Raw genomic sequence first — 16,270 nt, 5'->3', positions numbered from 1 at the left:
AGAACGGTGTTGTACTCTACTACCTTCAATAAATTCTTCTCCTGGTTAAACTTACTTATTTTAAGGAGATCAATATATCAAATGTAAAAATAAATAATACATTCTTTGTATAATATTCTATAAATCCTGACATGGCCCAAAACACACTATTGGACAAGGTTGCCAGGTCTGTGTAACAAACCCAGCCCAAAGGCCAATCATAAATAGCCCAAAACAAGCAAAACGAACCTATCCAAATCGTAAAACTCAACACCTGACACTCCCAATCCTAAAATACACATTTTATAGTCACTGTTATGTGTTAAACACAACTTCAACTTGAAAATCACTAGAAGTAACCATAAACGGTCACAAAGGAGCTCAAAGGCCGGCCTTTCCTTAACAAAACTCATAAAGTAGCACAATTTTATCATTGGTAGAATGTAAAATATTCAAAACATGCAGTTTGGGCTATCATAGTGTAAACAATATTGCAATAGCCCACTTTAAACCATGGAGAAAAAAAAACTTCAGCTTGTGGCAACAGTTTACTGTACAAGTAGTCCAATTGTGACGGAAAACTGCAAACTTGGCAATACTGCTATTGTAAAACATTAGTTTATGGTTTCAATGGTTAACAGTTGATGGTTTATTATGATATCTGTAGTGAAAACCATTAGAATTTCTGTTTCTTTTTTGTGTGTATTTGACTGCTGTATTTGACTCAGTAGTCTTGGCATGCTTCACCAATGTATTCTTCTAATACATAAAATCAGGAAGCTTGACCAAAGTTGTGGAGGATAATCTAATCAAGGTATTATAATAGCACAGATCTTCAGCAATGATATTAGCATGTGAGTCTTCCAAGAATCGTAACCCAAATACTGTCTGAATGGAACTTTTTTTGAAAAGAAACACATCTCAAACAATAGACATTGTACTGTTAGGACGTCCCACTGGAGACACTGCAAACAATCCCTTAGATATTCTAATTGCATTGGTCATTTCCCTGTATATGGGCCATTTAGGTCACACATTTACAAATACAGATGCAGTTGATTGCACATACAGTCACAAATGTAAATACATCAGCTATCTCAAAGGATTAGAACTGCAATTGTTATATTGAGTTAAAATAAAAAAGGGCAAAAGCTGTGGTATTGGACGCAGGTTTAAAGCATGTTCAAACCGGTTTAAATTCAAAGAACTGTGTTCTCAGTATAACAATACTTTTGTTTTATAAATGTTGTAAATTCAGGTTTATTTTTTTTTATACAACTTGGCCACAGATATTACAGTGTTGTTTGGTAATTATTACACTGTTTACAATTTTTTTTTTTAAACCAGTAATTTACTGGTTTAGGCTATAGACTAATACACTTTATTTTTTTAATTTTTAGGATTTTTTAATAAACCAACAAATAAATAATAAAACAAACAATTAACAGTCTGGGTGAGGAATAAAGAGTGAATATATATATATATATATATATATATATATATATATATATATATATATATATATATATATATATATATATATATATAAATACTACATAATATGAGATTTGTGAGGATGTATTGGCAAGTTTATAAATATGAGAATCCAGAAAACTGTGATATTTCCAGAGTCTTTTTTTTCCTATGTTTTTTGAAAATTGGAATTTGCTTGTCAAATTTCATGAATCACGTTTGTTTTTTTCCTCAGACCCTCTGCAGACTCGCCGCTAGAGGCGCTGACGAGACGGAACCCATTTGAGAAGTGAAGATGGGGAAAAAGGGAAACCACACATAAAAGTCCTTTGATTTGAGGTTCACTTTATAATTTGTCATGGTTTTGGGTGCAGACAAAAATGCGCTGTGGATATAATCTTCATTTTCTGTAAATCTATATATCTATATACAACTTTCCACAACATGTTTGTGTCTCTCTGTAAAATATTATCACAACAAGACATAATAAAATTTATCTAAATACTGTAGTTAAACTTTAGGTATCAAACAGTGAAACAAGTTAACTTGTGAGTCTAACAGAAGAGTTTACTTCATCCATGCAGATGAAAAACTAGTTTGGTCATAAATGTAAAAACACCTTGCTCTTCGTACGCAAATTTGCTATTACATGAAAGCATACAGTTGAGTTATTTTGCTTATCTAAACCAAAAGATGGGCCAGCTGTCGTGATACCATCCACATAAAGGCATTGTGTGAAATTAATGCATTTGCAAATTGAGAACCTGCCCTTGCATGATGGCGGATGAATGTGTCCGTGGGGCAGACCGCAACATTAATATACCTCACCAACAGTGAAGCATCGGCCGCCAGTGGCGTGGACATTTCAGGAAGAGAACAGACAAATTCGCTGAAATCAAATTTGGGAGTTCTGTTTCTAGAAGAGAGAGAGAAAAAGTGCCCCGGAAAGACCCACTCGTTTCGTCATTTTGAAATCCGAAGGGGAGGATTTCTTCATTCCCAGAAAATTTCTCCGCATGACCCGCATCATTTTGGGAGGTAACAAAGTGGAGCACCCGCGTCTTTCCTCATTCACAAATGATATAATGTAACGGGCGCTTTGGTCGCAATCATCCGGAGCTCATGTTTGTGTGCGCGGTAAGATCACATCACAATTCTCTCAAATGTGATCTGAATGTGATGTGCAGTGCATGATCTGTTGATTTTTTTTCTTTCTTTTTTTTTCCATTTTTTTGCGGAGCTGCTTTCGAAATAAAGTTTTGCAGCGAGTTTGTTTTGCAGTGAATTGTTGCATCAGTCTTGCTGTCTGTGTGTTTGGATCGAGCGGAGGCTTTTGCAGGAAATTTGTGGAGTTGAAATCAGACGGGGTAGGGTACAATCTGAAAACACAAAAAGCACACGCAGCAGCCATGTTTGCTGAATTTTCCTGTGAATTTTACTCTTCTCTGGCGACTGGAAAGAAAGGTTGGCTGGAACTGCTCAGTCGTTCACTAAGCAACTTATTGAAGTGAAGTCCGATGCAGATGAGAGTAATGAAAGTGTGATTACTGAAAGACGGCGTTATTTTCGATGAAATTAGAATGTAAATGTGGTTTTCGTTTTTGCAGCGAAATTAGCGCCATCTGTCGGTAGATATTTCGAAAAAATTAAGAAATTACAATTAATTTTGCTTGCAGGGATGCATTTCTTTATAGTCTACACTTCTACTGTTTAGTCGGTGTATAGCTTGGTTAGCTGTAGTTGTTTTTGCGTTTATGCCTTTTAGACAAACTTCATAATCATGCTGTTTTGGGTTCGTTTAAATATTAACATTTATTTTTTTATCAGTCGAGCTGTTTTGAAACGCAGCAAATTTCCTCAGTGTCATAGGAAAACAAAATATGGTTAAATGAAAAGCTACTCTTACCAGCTGGCATTTTCCTTTTGCTCACATTTTGATAGTTTTTTTTCCTTCTTCCACAGCTCAACTGTAAATATTGTAATGATCAGTCAGACCTGACAGTAGGTGCAAAATAGATTGGATTTTGTTCCTGTGTCGTGTACAGAAAGCTGCTGAACAGTCATATGTTACTGGTCACACGTGTTGGGTGTCTGAATAATTTTGCTAGTTACATGAGAGAAGTGGGAATATTTGGAGCTTCCTTTTCAATAAACTGAAGACAGCTTTACACAGAAAGATCAGTTTCAAGTCGCCTAGCATGGAACACAAATATTTTAAATATTTAACAGTATTAAAAAAAAAAAAGGTTGGTGGGCAAGTTAAGTCAGCAAGGGTTTAAAACATTTGTATTTTGCATTACTTTTTTTTCTTTCATTTTCTGTCAGTGGCTGAAATTTGGTAACATTTTACTGTTCTTATTGTCATCTGTCTGAAAGATGGAAAGTAATATTGTCAGTAGCTGAAATACTGGTAAACAAGGCGTATAAATGCATTGAGTGTAATTAACAGATGCTGTCATCAGACTTTGAAATCTAGATGGACAACCTTTTTGTATGTGTAGTTGTCAGATCTCTCTTATTTTTGAATTCTAACAAGTCTGCTGTGCGACAAATGAATCGTTGACCTGGTGTTTTCTCGTCATCTCATTCTAGAAAAGGTGACCATACAGCATGTAAGCAGCTTTAAAGGGATTGTTCAAAAATGAAAGTTCTGTCATGTACTCATCCTCATGACATTCCTGTATGACTTTTTTTCTTTTTCTGTGGGACACAAAAGATGGTCTTAAACAACCTTGGGTCCCAATGAGACATTTTTTTGTTCCACAAAAGAAAGCAAGTCATGCAGGTTTCTAACAACATGAGGGTAGGTTAATTATCTTTATTTATTATTATTATTATTAAGTGAACTAGTCTATGCCTATAATGCAAATGAACTAATGTCAAAAGCATAAAATGTAATACATTTTTAGTGCCCTCCAATAAAAAAAAATAATAAAAAAAATGCTTCTTTAGCGCTTACATACAAAATACATTACAAATTCAGTCAAGTACATTACAAACTACTACCAGGAGACAATTTAAGAAAGGTTTTATTGGAGATGAATTTATCAGTTTCTTAGTATTGGTTATTTTGCCAATTTTATTTAAAGCGATAGTTTACTCAAAAATTAAAATTCTGCCATTATGTCTCACCTTCATGTTATTCCAAACCCCTAGGACCTTTGTTCATCCTTGGAACACAACTTGGATATTTTTGATGAAATCTGAGGGCTTTCTGAACCTCCAGAGATAGCAAGGGTCCTACCATGTCCAAGGTCCAGAAACGTACCAAAAACATTGACAAAATAGTTCATGTGACTGCTAGGGCACTGCTAAAAGAGGGGGCTGTGTAATGGAGCGCATTTAACTATTTAATGCCGATTATTGTATTTTCATAACTGTTGGAGGCTTATATTGAAACAGCATTTCGATTAATTGCACACTCCTATCTTTAACAAGTCTTCTCCTCCGCACCTTTTGGAGAGTATGACACATGCATGTGCTTTGATCTGCATTTAAACAACGCATGTGTGTGGTGCTGCTGAAGTACAACACACATGCGCTGCTTCTTGTTTACGTTCATAGAAGAGCACACGCATGTGTAGTGATCCTCTCCAAAATGGTGCTAAGTGTGACACGGAGGAGAATAATTGTTGAAGGAAGTCATTATTTTTATTTATTTATTTTTTGTGCACAAAGCATTCTCATAGCTTCATAAAATTACAGTTGAACCATTGATGTCACATGGACTATTTTCTTGATGTTCTCTGTACGTTTCTGGACCTTGAACGCAGTAGGACCCTTGCTGTATGTGTAGGGTCAGAAAGCTCTCGGATTTCAAAATATCTTAATTTGTGTTTCGAAGATGAACAAAGATCTTAGGGATGTGGAACTACATGAGGGTGAGTAATTAATGGCAGAATTTAAAGTTTTGGGGGAACTATCTCTTTAATGATAAAATTAACTCCAAAAGTGTTTTTTCTGTAAGCGTGTGGCTCTTCAGGTTTACATGGCTGATGTCACGTGTGACCTAGATATCAAACTATTAAATATATATATATATATTTTTTTTTACATTTTCAGAACCATAAAACTTTATTTGCTGGGTTTACAAGAGGGGAAAAAAATCCCATGTCTTTTATGTGTTCTCAGAAATTTGGAGCCACATAAATTCAAAAACTGTTTCTTTTTCCCCCTATAAAATCTGAAAACACAGAGACTAACCTTTCTTAAAGAAACAACATCACTATGGAGGTGTCAAAGCAGCAGATATACTGCGTTTTTAATGCTCTTTTTAGGCAGTGGTTTTATTTGAGTGGTAAATGCTTTGGTCGGTAGTATTCAGCTCTATATTGTTACCGTTACTTATCTAAGAATAGAATTTTTCATGGAAATTTTTAGAAGCCTGCCTTTCCCCCTTTTGTGTAATAAATTTTGGGATTTTCCATGCAAGGTGCCTGGGGTCTGTAATTTTCCGCTGCATTTCAATGTCAGTACTTGTAACTTGGAACAAGTGGTTAATTTTTAACCCACTCACCATTTTGTTTTCAGATTGTACTCTTGTTCGGCTGAATTCAAGAAAAGCAGGCAAGGAAGGAGAGGAAGTAGAAGCAAACAGTGGACTCCTTGAGCTCTGCACCACAAGGTGAACTGCCTTTTACTGACGACATTTTCATCAATGTTACAAGCCATGCAACGCGTGGTGCCCTTTCCATTTTACTTTAAAGAATCGTTCATTTAAATATGGAAATTGTTGTTTCAAAGCAGCATGTTGTTATTTTTTACTGACAAAATAAGTTTTTGAAGAATCTTCACTCAGCTCTTTTCCATATTACTTGATGACTACTTTGAAGCTGCAAAAATAACCACCATAGAAGTATCTGCAACACCTGTCTGCAATATTGAAGTCTTATGAAGCCATATCAGATTTGTTTGACAAACAGACCCAAATTAAAGTCATTTCTTTTCCTGCTGCCGTTCTCAAATCTCATTCTCCATTGAAATTGACATATATATGACATATATATTTTTTTAATCTCCGTGCACTGAGTGCAGGTGAGATTTCATAGCTTCAGATTATCAGTAGATAACAGATTTAAAAAATGTAATTTCTTTGCATAAAACTATTGTATGGATACAGAAAGCATGGATTATAGGTAAACAAAAAGTCAGTTTATTCAAAATGCATAAAAATGCTATTCATGGATTACATTTTGGTGCTTTAATTTCTCTTTTGATTATTTATTTATTTTTATTTTTAAGAAAAAAAGTGAAGAAGGTTTGTTAAAATATTAGAACAACAAAAAAATATGAATAGATAACCGTTATCAGCTAAAGTCATGTGGTGCATTTAATGTGGGGAAAGCAAGCAAGAAAGAAAGAAAGAAAAAAACCTTGAAAGCAGGATTTGCGTAACTTTTGGTCACTTCAGCATTGTGTAATGATATGATGGACTTTCGGTGCCAAAGATTTAGGCCACTCAGACTTCATGTCAGGTTCAAGGTTGCTAAACTTTGCCACCAAATTTCTTGTGTAAATGTAGGAAAATGGTCACATTTACACAATGCTTCAGAATATTGTGAATTTAAATGTAGTCATAGAGAGGAAAACTGGAGACTTGGAGGACTGTGTGTTAAGGTCAATTCGGTCTCTTAAAATTATAATATGATAATTTGACCTTTTTATAACACTGCTAATTTAATTCAGGTTGCAAATATAGTGTGCCTCTCATACATTTAATACTTATAAAAATTATTAACAAGTTATTGGTAAACGATCTATATATAAAAATGTCTTTGATATGATTAAGTGTACAGCATAACAGAGTAAATGATGGAAGTGTGTGTGTGTGTGTGTGTGTGTAATTTTTTTGTTGTTTTTTGTAAACTACTGCTAGAAATTCTTCATAAAGTGTGGAAACTGAGCTATAAAGTTACACAGTTCCCTCAGAAACTCCATTAATGTCCTGCTTTTTCCCAAAAGCAATGAATACAAAATGACTCTGTGATATTGTGACTCTGTAGGATAATGCTTAGCCCAACTGCCTTTATTTCACTGTAGGATATGTAAATTTAGGCCTTATTTTTGATTCTGGTAATTATTAACGTTACATCATTCTGGGAACCTAGATTTCATAATATGCTACATTGACTCCATACAGTTTGTTGCTCATAGCAAACTCTCACTGCTAAAGCAGCATACTTAGAACTTGGAGATGGCATTACTGCCAAATTAGGGTTGTGTGAATAATTGTTTTTTGATTGTTTAAGGGCATTCGGATATTGTACTTTGTCTGCTTTTATTTGGAAATTAAATGGCAATGTTAGGGATGATTTGGTTGAGTTATAATGTTTCTGTATACATCATCCAAATATTCTATGCCAAACCAAATTTGGGATGTTGCCCAGCTTTTTTCCCCTGAAGAAAGACCCAAATAAAAGGTAATGAAAACCAAAATATTAAATGTCATGGATGGATATTTTGTAGAGGGGGGCCAAAATGGCAATTTTTATTTGAGATTTGGAGCCAAATTACAGGGGAAAATGACTTTAGAAAGATGACAGCATCATTAATTTATTTTGAACACCGACATTGGTAGGTATATTAGGAAAAAAAAGTTGACTAGCAGCTGTTGACTTTTGGTAACTTCATTTAAAGGCCCTACCTATATGGTTCGGATCCAGAGATAAAGGGTTCTCAGTGTGGCTGAATGAGTAAATTGTACAAACTTTCAGTGGTCAAAATCCAAACATGGGTCACTTTACATACAGCTAATACTTTTTTCTTTTAAAGAAGAATATCTGAAGAACAAATAATGTTGGAATTAGAATTGTATCTTGGTTTCCTAAGCACCAGAAATATTTTTTTTACCCAACTGTCACCACTGGCATATAATGCAGCTACTAAGGCATTTTGATTTTATTAATAGATTCTCATATCTCTATGTAAATAACATGATGTAGCCTTCTAACCCACTGTAATTTGACTGTAATATTTACCCATGCCATTTAATTTAATATTTTAGCTTTCTTCTTTTTATTTAGATTTTTTTAATTAACCAGGGAAAAATAATAATAATAATAATAGTGATAATTTAAACCTAGGAACCATGGAACAACCTAGTTAATTTAGCTGGAAATGTAGCCCCAAAAAGTTTTGGTTTTGTTCTCTTATTTTTCATTAGAATTTTCGACAGTCAAGAAAATTTAATATGTAACAATTAAAATGCTTCATATGATCATGATGATTTATTATTATTATTATTATTATTATTATTATTATTATTATTATTATTAGGGTCTTCTCACAAATCAAAATATGATTTTTTTATAATAAATAATAATAAAATGGTCCGGGATCAGTGCCAGGTCTGGGATTGTTGCTTTAACAGCTGCTTCACAGCTAGTTGATTAGTGAGGTTGGCTAGTTGATTCACGTGTGCTGGTATTATTTATAACTAAACTAACATGCATGATTATTGTGAAACTACAGTGGAAAAAGCCTAGATCCAACAAAACTTGGCTAATAGGTTTTCAGAACGCACTGTGGCTTAATTTCCATCAACAGATGAAGATTTACAGCACTCTAAATCAGGTTGTGTGCTAGTCTCTCGTCACTGATGCTTGTATGCTGGCTATCGCTGGTTCCTCAGTGTCCCACAGCTCTGTGATATCATTATATTTAAGAGTAATTCTGACTCTATAGTGACTTTGCTCCAGTGTCTTGTCACCTTTACTGTATATCTGAACAAATGTAAAACAAACCTGTCTCACGACTCTGACACCACCTGCTTAAACCCCAAAGCCTGAAGGATGGTGAGGCCCCACTGTCATGATCTTGAGTCTCAGTACAGATAGAGACCAAGCCATTCCACTCCGTGGGAAATTTCTAATCAGCCCCAGCTCGCCTTACAACAAAGTGGCGCCTACATTTAGTTTAAGTGTCCCGTTTCTTAAAGGGATAATCAAAAAATTTAAATTGCCATCAATTAAACCTTTGTGAATATTCTTCAAAATGTGTTTCAGCTGTCATTGCCCATGCAAAGAGAAATAAATGCATACAGGTTTGGAATGATTTGAAGGTGAGTAAATTATGGAATTACATTTGGTTCAATAAAAATGAACGAAACTTTATAAAACTGAACGTAACTTTTTCAGAAACTATCAAAAATATGCCATTACAAAAGAAGAAAAACACAATGAAAAAAATGAACTCAGTCGCACATTTAAAAGGCTCTTCAAATATGCTTCATCCTTTGTTAATGTTTTCAAAGATTCGTTTTCGCTAATCGTGGATTCTGAATGCATTGCCACAGATTTCGCTTACGCTTCACAGTTTTTCGTTAGTTTTGACACAAACATCTCGTGGGGGTGGGCTTAACAGTGATCTTCTCCGATTGGATAGTGAGCTTTTGATGGACAGGTGCTCTCTGACCGGGAAGCAAAGACGCCGATTTGTATTAATAAATATGTAAATACTATTTGACCTTCGATCGTCTCAATCTGTAAAATGAGCTCTTGTCCTTCAAGGCAGATTGAAGTAAGCTTGTGTTACTGAATGACAATAATAAACCGCAACAAACCGTTGCACACTGTAACATGAAAAACTTGTATTGATGTTATTGGTTACTTCAGTAACACAAGCTTACTTCAAGCTGCCTTGAAGGACAAGAGCTCATTTTACAGACTGAGATGATCGAAGGTCAAATAGTATTTACATATTTAGTAATACAAGAGAGCTTTCCAATATGCGCGCCACTGAGTAACGTCTGTACTTCCCGGTCAGAGAGCACCTGTCCATCAAAAGCTCATTATCCAATCGGAGAAGATCACTATTAAGCCCGCCCCCACGAGAGGTTTGTGTCAAAACACCAAACGAAAAACTGTGAAGCGTAAGTGAAATCTGTGGCAATGCATTCAGTATCCACGATTAGCGAAAACGAATCTTTGAAAAACATTAACAAAGAATGTAGCATATCTAAAGAGCCTGTTAAATTTGCACGACTGACTTCATTTTTATTTATTTTTTTCATTGTGTTTTCTTTTGTAATGGTATATTTTTGATAGTTTCTGAAAAAGTTACATTCAGTTTTGTAAAGTTACGTTCATTTTTATTGAACCAAATGTAATTCCATAGTAAATGAGTGAGTAAATCTTGATTGGTGTTCAAACAAGAAATGAAAAATCCTAGTTCTTTAATCTTTCAGCTTGTATTGTAATGTAGTTTTAATTCAGTAATACCTTGTACCATGATACATTTCAGCAGTTGTCAGAATATACAATTTGTATTGTATATAATATCTATATTTCTTATTTGCTATATGCTGGTTTTATTTTTAATGACAGTTTGCACTCTGGCTGATACGGACTCTATGAGATTGTGCAGAACTGATGATCCATGTTATCCCAGCATGATTTGTGAATATTCCAAAGAGCATCTTACGTGCTTCAGTGGAAGCAATAAAATCTGACCTTTTGCACAAAAGAGTTAACATGGTCAGTGTCACAGATTTGCTTGCATTTGTTTAGTCACTCCCAGAATTTTAAACTTCACACAAAAATGTAAGAAATTCCCATGTGGCTCCACACTCCCACGGCTTTCCTACTTCTTTGAAATACAAAATAAGATATTTTAGAGAATTAGTTCAACTCTTTTTACCCACATTACAGGTTCAACTGGTTTTAAGCTTTAAAAAAAGATATAATGATAGTGTGTTAACATTTCCTTACATATAATTCCTGTTATTTCACAATGTGGTGTATTTTGCTGCAGCATGTAGGCTTTACTGGAAAATAAAAATAAATATTGGTGACCAGATTGGTACTGACTGACGATAGTGTTTCTCAAATTTTCTGATTGGTGCAGCACTGTTTTTAACTGTACATTTAATTTTTTTTGCAGTTTAATCTGGAATAAAACATGCAAGATAAGATATCTGAAAATATTCAGATTCCTTGTTTTTATAGTTGTTTTGCACTTAAAAATATTTAAAAGTAGTCATTGACCTATTTTTATTTATTTCATTATTATTTACTTGTTTGTTTGTTTGTAATTACTGACATTTAGTTGTGTAAGACTTTTATTTTGACAGTTTGCAGAGCTCACATTTTCCATCTTCATTAGTTTCTTGTCTAACAGCTTAACAGTTCTGTTAAGTAAATTCTTAGATAGAGCTGTTAAACAAATGGTATGTAAAGGTAATATAACAATTGCTTTCTATTATTAGTAATGCTAATAAATCCATGCAGAATTGACAAATATTATTACTGGTTCAGAATTGGGGAGGGGGGTCCATTATTTGGCCTCACTGAAGGTGACAAACCTAGATGATGGTTGGCCACGTTTTAAACATTTGTTTACTTCATACATTTGTGTGTATTGTTTTATTGCACACATGACTGCCAAACGCTACAGTAAATCAGTGCTCTACTGTGGAATATGTTTCTGTCCTTTGTATTTTGTAGTCATGTCTCTCATGTTAGTCTGTATTGTGTATGCGGTTAGTTTATGGTGACTGTAACTCTTTCAAGTTGCCGTAGGGCTCTTGATGGCCTCCTTTACTGTGGGCCTTTTTGCCCAGATACTTTGGAGGGTAGCCAGTTCTGGGCAGATTTATAATTGTTCTACATTTCATCACCTTTTTATTATTAGCCTTGCTTGCTAAACCCCATACACTTTCAAACATTTTCCATGTACAGTATGGCTAAATAATTTTATCATATATAGATGATATCTTGCATACCTCCTGATGTCCATATCAACAGCCAGTTAACAAAATGCCTTTGTGTCTTATTTTGTAATGTTCTCTGAGGTCCACTTTTAATGTTATCAAGATTTTTACATGAAAATAATTTAGATACTTCATAATTAGCTATTTTCTGTCCTGTTTTTAATCAGTGAGGATGATTTTGTTGTCCTCTTGCTTTTTAGAAAAAAAGGAAATATTGCGTCCATCCGATTCTGAGATATAGAGAGGATGGAGAGTTCCCCCTCAGGAGCAGTGGGCAATTCAAAGTTTAGGCCTACTTCAGGATGTCAGTGGCTCAGTTTGATGTTTTTGCTAGTGATACTAAAGCCACATATATAAAAAAAAAAAGGGCCACCAATTCCTGTGAACTCAGTGTGCAAGGATCTATATAGAGTGCTGCGAGACGAAGTGGATGAGCTTGACAATTGCCACTCTTGATTTCGGCGTTTGCTTGTACGGTTGCTCTGAACTGTCAAAACACCTAAAATACATGCTGCGGATGCGAAAAATCGACAAAAAAAAACATAACCCGATACAATTTTTTTTAAATGACTGATGAATGTTTCGGAGACAGTGTGTAAACGTGATTGAAATAACGTGAGATTTATTTTTTAACGTGCAAAAATCTCGAACAAAATTTTTGGACTCTGTGTGCAGTGACCTCAGTACATACAAAACTGTCTGTAAGAAGAGACAAAGCAATAGTGACCACATAATGAAAAAAAGTTACTGACACTTGTGTTGCGATATCGGATCCAATATAGTCACTACAGCATAGTCTTTTAGGGTGTTCTTTTGGGCCCTGCAAATATGCACGGAGCAGTTCAGCTCATATGTGAACAAACAAATGATCTGAGACCCCCCGAAGGGGAATATAAAGTACTACAGAACCAAATATAATCAAAATATGTCAAAAGATCAAGAGAACTGTGGATTCTCAGTTCATGATCCCTTTAAATGTATCGCAAAAAAAACAAAAACAAATGTAGACAATGTAAGACAAGACAAATGTAAGTAGTTTGTCTGTTGTTCGGTGCTGACTGCTATAATGGCTGATAGCAGTGTGTGTGTGTGTGTGTGTGTGTGTGTGTGTGTGTGTTAAAAGAAAAAAAAAAAAACACATATATATATACAGTACAGACCAAAAGTTTGGAAACATTACTATTTTTAATGTTTTTGAAAGAAGTTTCTTCTGCTCAAAAAACAGTAATATTGTGAAATATTATTACAACTTAAAATAATAGTTTTCTATTTGAATATACTTAAAAAAAATAATTTATTCTTGTGATGCAAAGCTGAATTTTCAGCATCATTACTCCAGCCTTCAGTGTCACATGTAACATCCAGTCTATCACATGATCATTTAGAAATCATTCTAATATTCTGATTTATTATGAGTGTTGGAAACAGTTCTGCTGTCTAATATATTTGATGAATAAAAGGTTAAAAAGAACTGCATTTATTCAAAATAAAATAAAAAATTCTAATATATATTCTAATAATATATTTTCTTTACTATCACTTTTTATCAATTTAACACATCCTTGCTGAATAAAAGTATTGATTTTATTTAAAAAAAAAAAAAAAGAAAGAAAAAAAAATTACTGACCCCAAATTACTGACCAGTAGTGTATATTGTTATTACAAAATATTTATATTTTAAAAACATAGCTTCTTTTTTTTTTCTTTTTTTTTTACTTTTTATTCATCAAAGTATCCTAAAAAGTATCACGTTCTGAAAAAATATTAAGCAGCAGAACTGTTTCCAACTTTGATAATGAATCATCATATTAGAATGATTTCTAAAGGATCATGTGATAATGATCCTAAAAATTCAGCTTTGCATCAGAGAAATAAATGATAATTTAATGTATAATACATTTAAAAACAATTATTTTAATTTGTAATAATATATCACAATATTACATTTGTTTCTGTATTTTTGATCAAATAAATGCAGGCTTGATGAGCAGAAGAAACTTCTTTCAAAAACATTAAAAATAGTAATGTTTCCAAACTTTTGGTCTGTACTGTGTGTAAATATATATATATATATATATGTATGTGTGTATTTATATATATATATATATATATATATATATATATATACACACACTTTTTTTTCTTGATTTGATGTTTATTGTATTTTTGTAAGTTAACTCTGCAATTGAGGCTGTTTATACTAGTGCAATTTGTCGTGTTTATCACAAAAAAATTATAAATACGTTTTCAGTTTTTTTTGCAAAAATATCTTACTTTGTGTTCCAAAGATGAACAATGGACTTACGACATGAGGGTGAGCAATGACAGAATTTCCATTTCTGGGTGAACTATTCCTTTAATGTTTTGATATCTGGAAAAAAGTAATTTGGTGTTCTTTTATTTCCAGTTGCATTTTACACAAGAATCGATCATGTAGCTCTTATTGTAGTAGTGTATGTGGTTGCATTGTTTTTGCTGGGGTGCAAGTAAAATAGTAACCGTGCAGGTTATAAGGTGAGGTAAAATTGATGAAATAACAGCTAGCTGTACTGCATTCACCACAGCAGATGTTCAGTCCTCTGATCTCTGCTAGACATGAGAAAGTATCGACAATTAAAGCTCTGGGGGAAATAATGGAACATCCAACAAAATGAAAAGCCAGGGAATGTAATCATGAATGCAATAATTCAAAATGAAGCATTTATATATTGTAATAAATGATAAATAACCCTAATATGAATTAATACATGTATAAATAATAAAATGACAATGAATGATGAAGTGATAAATGCACAATACAATTGTGAGGCTGTAATGATTTTTAACTTTTTTTTTCTTCATAAATGTGTACATAGCTGCCCTGATCCAGAACACACACACACACACACAAACACAAATCCCTCTCTTCCGTTTTTTTTCAGTGTCACATTGGAGCAGGTTCAGTCTCTTCATCTGCTGCTTGTTTTGCAATTTTGATTTCCATCAAAAATTTAATCACGAGTGTTTAAGGGCTCAGCGCTGGCCTGTGTGCTGCCCTGAATTTCTTATTTTAGTCTATTCTTTCAGGATTTATTTTTTGTATAATTCAAGTATGCTTTTCAATATCTCCCAGTTATTAAATTTTAATTCCAAGGTCATTAGCATATAAATTGAAAAGGGTTTTTTGAGTTGCCCACTCAGATGAAATTCAAGAGGAGATATTTCTTTTTTCACCACTTTCATTTAAATGTAAAATAGTAAAAAGAAAAAAAAAAATATACAAACAAAATAAATGTTTTTTTTATTTTTTACTTCTTTTTTTATGCCAGTGTTTTTCATTACAGGAATGTGTCAGTGTGTTCTGGTTCAAGGAAACTAGGGCTGTCAGCCTAATCTCTTCCAGTCATCTCCTGAAATAGCCAGAGAGTAATAAATTCTCATTAGATGACAGTGTTGAAATTCTGCTCATAGTTACCACAGTTTTAGAGCAGGTTTTCGAAATGAATCCGTGAAAGAACATACCTGTGCACACTAATAATGCCTCCTGGCTCTTCTTCTGATGGACATACCTGTAATTAAGAGGTGCTATACACACTGTTCTATATATTACTTGAGATGCAAGAATATATTGACGTCTGATACAATCAAAATTCTTACAATTTGCATTTTGCATTTAATTAGGGTTTTAAATTTCAGCATGGGAAGTGATTAAACGGTATTCTTTCAGTCGAGGAATGGTAATAATGGAAAGGCAAGCACTGATTTTTTTATTTTTATTTATTATAATATTTTTTATTATATGTATGTACATCTAATTAAAGCTTTTAAATACCTAATGAACATCCATCTCTAACCTTGCAAACTTTGGCAACTCCAGATATTAGATATCATGGACTGAGCTATTAAATTACGCTAGCAGCATGTGTGTTCATCTACTTGAATAATGTGCGTAGCTTTTTCAACAAGCCACCAATTCAATACTTTTGTATGCTGTTAATAATGTAGTTTTTAGTAGCTAGTTAAAAAAATAATAATGTTCCTTTTATTTGTTTTTGTTGGCTGTTATTATGAACAGTCCATTAGTCCATTGGATCCATTGTAAACACTGACGATCACAGCCACAGATCTGCA

At 33.6% G+C, this 16,270-nt stretch overlaps 1 protein-coding gene across 4 annotated transcripts in view; it reads left to right on the top strand.

The window, feature by feature from the left end:
• The first annotated feature begins 1,770 nt into the window (after positions 1 to 1,770).
• Positions 1,771 to 16,270, top strand: part of znf618 (zinc finger protein 618) — a 43,467-nt gene continuing 28,967 nt past the window's right edge. For 2 of the 4 annotated variants that reach the window (XM_059549646.1, XM_059549643.1), the window contains exons 1-2: positions 1,771 to 2,589; positions 5,983 to 6,076. The gene's annotated coding sequence lies outside the window, so the exon portion shown is untranslated. Of the gene's footprint in view, positions 2,590 to 2,619; positions 2,820 to 5,982; positions 6,077 to 16,270 lie in introns of those variants that run through there. The other 2 variants (XM_059549644.1, XM_059549645.1) reach the window with 2 other exon arrangements.

The sequence above is a fragment of the Carassius carassius genome, chromosome 5, assembly GCF_963082965.1.
Source record: "Carassius carassius chromosome 5, fCarCar2.1, whole genome shotgun sequence".
Classification (NCBI taxonomy): Eukaryota; Metazoa; Chordata; class Actinopteri; order Cypriniformes; family Cyprinidae; genus Carassius; species Carassius carassius.
This window is presented reverse-complemented; position numbering and strand designations above follow the sequence as displayed.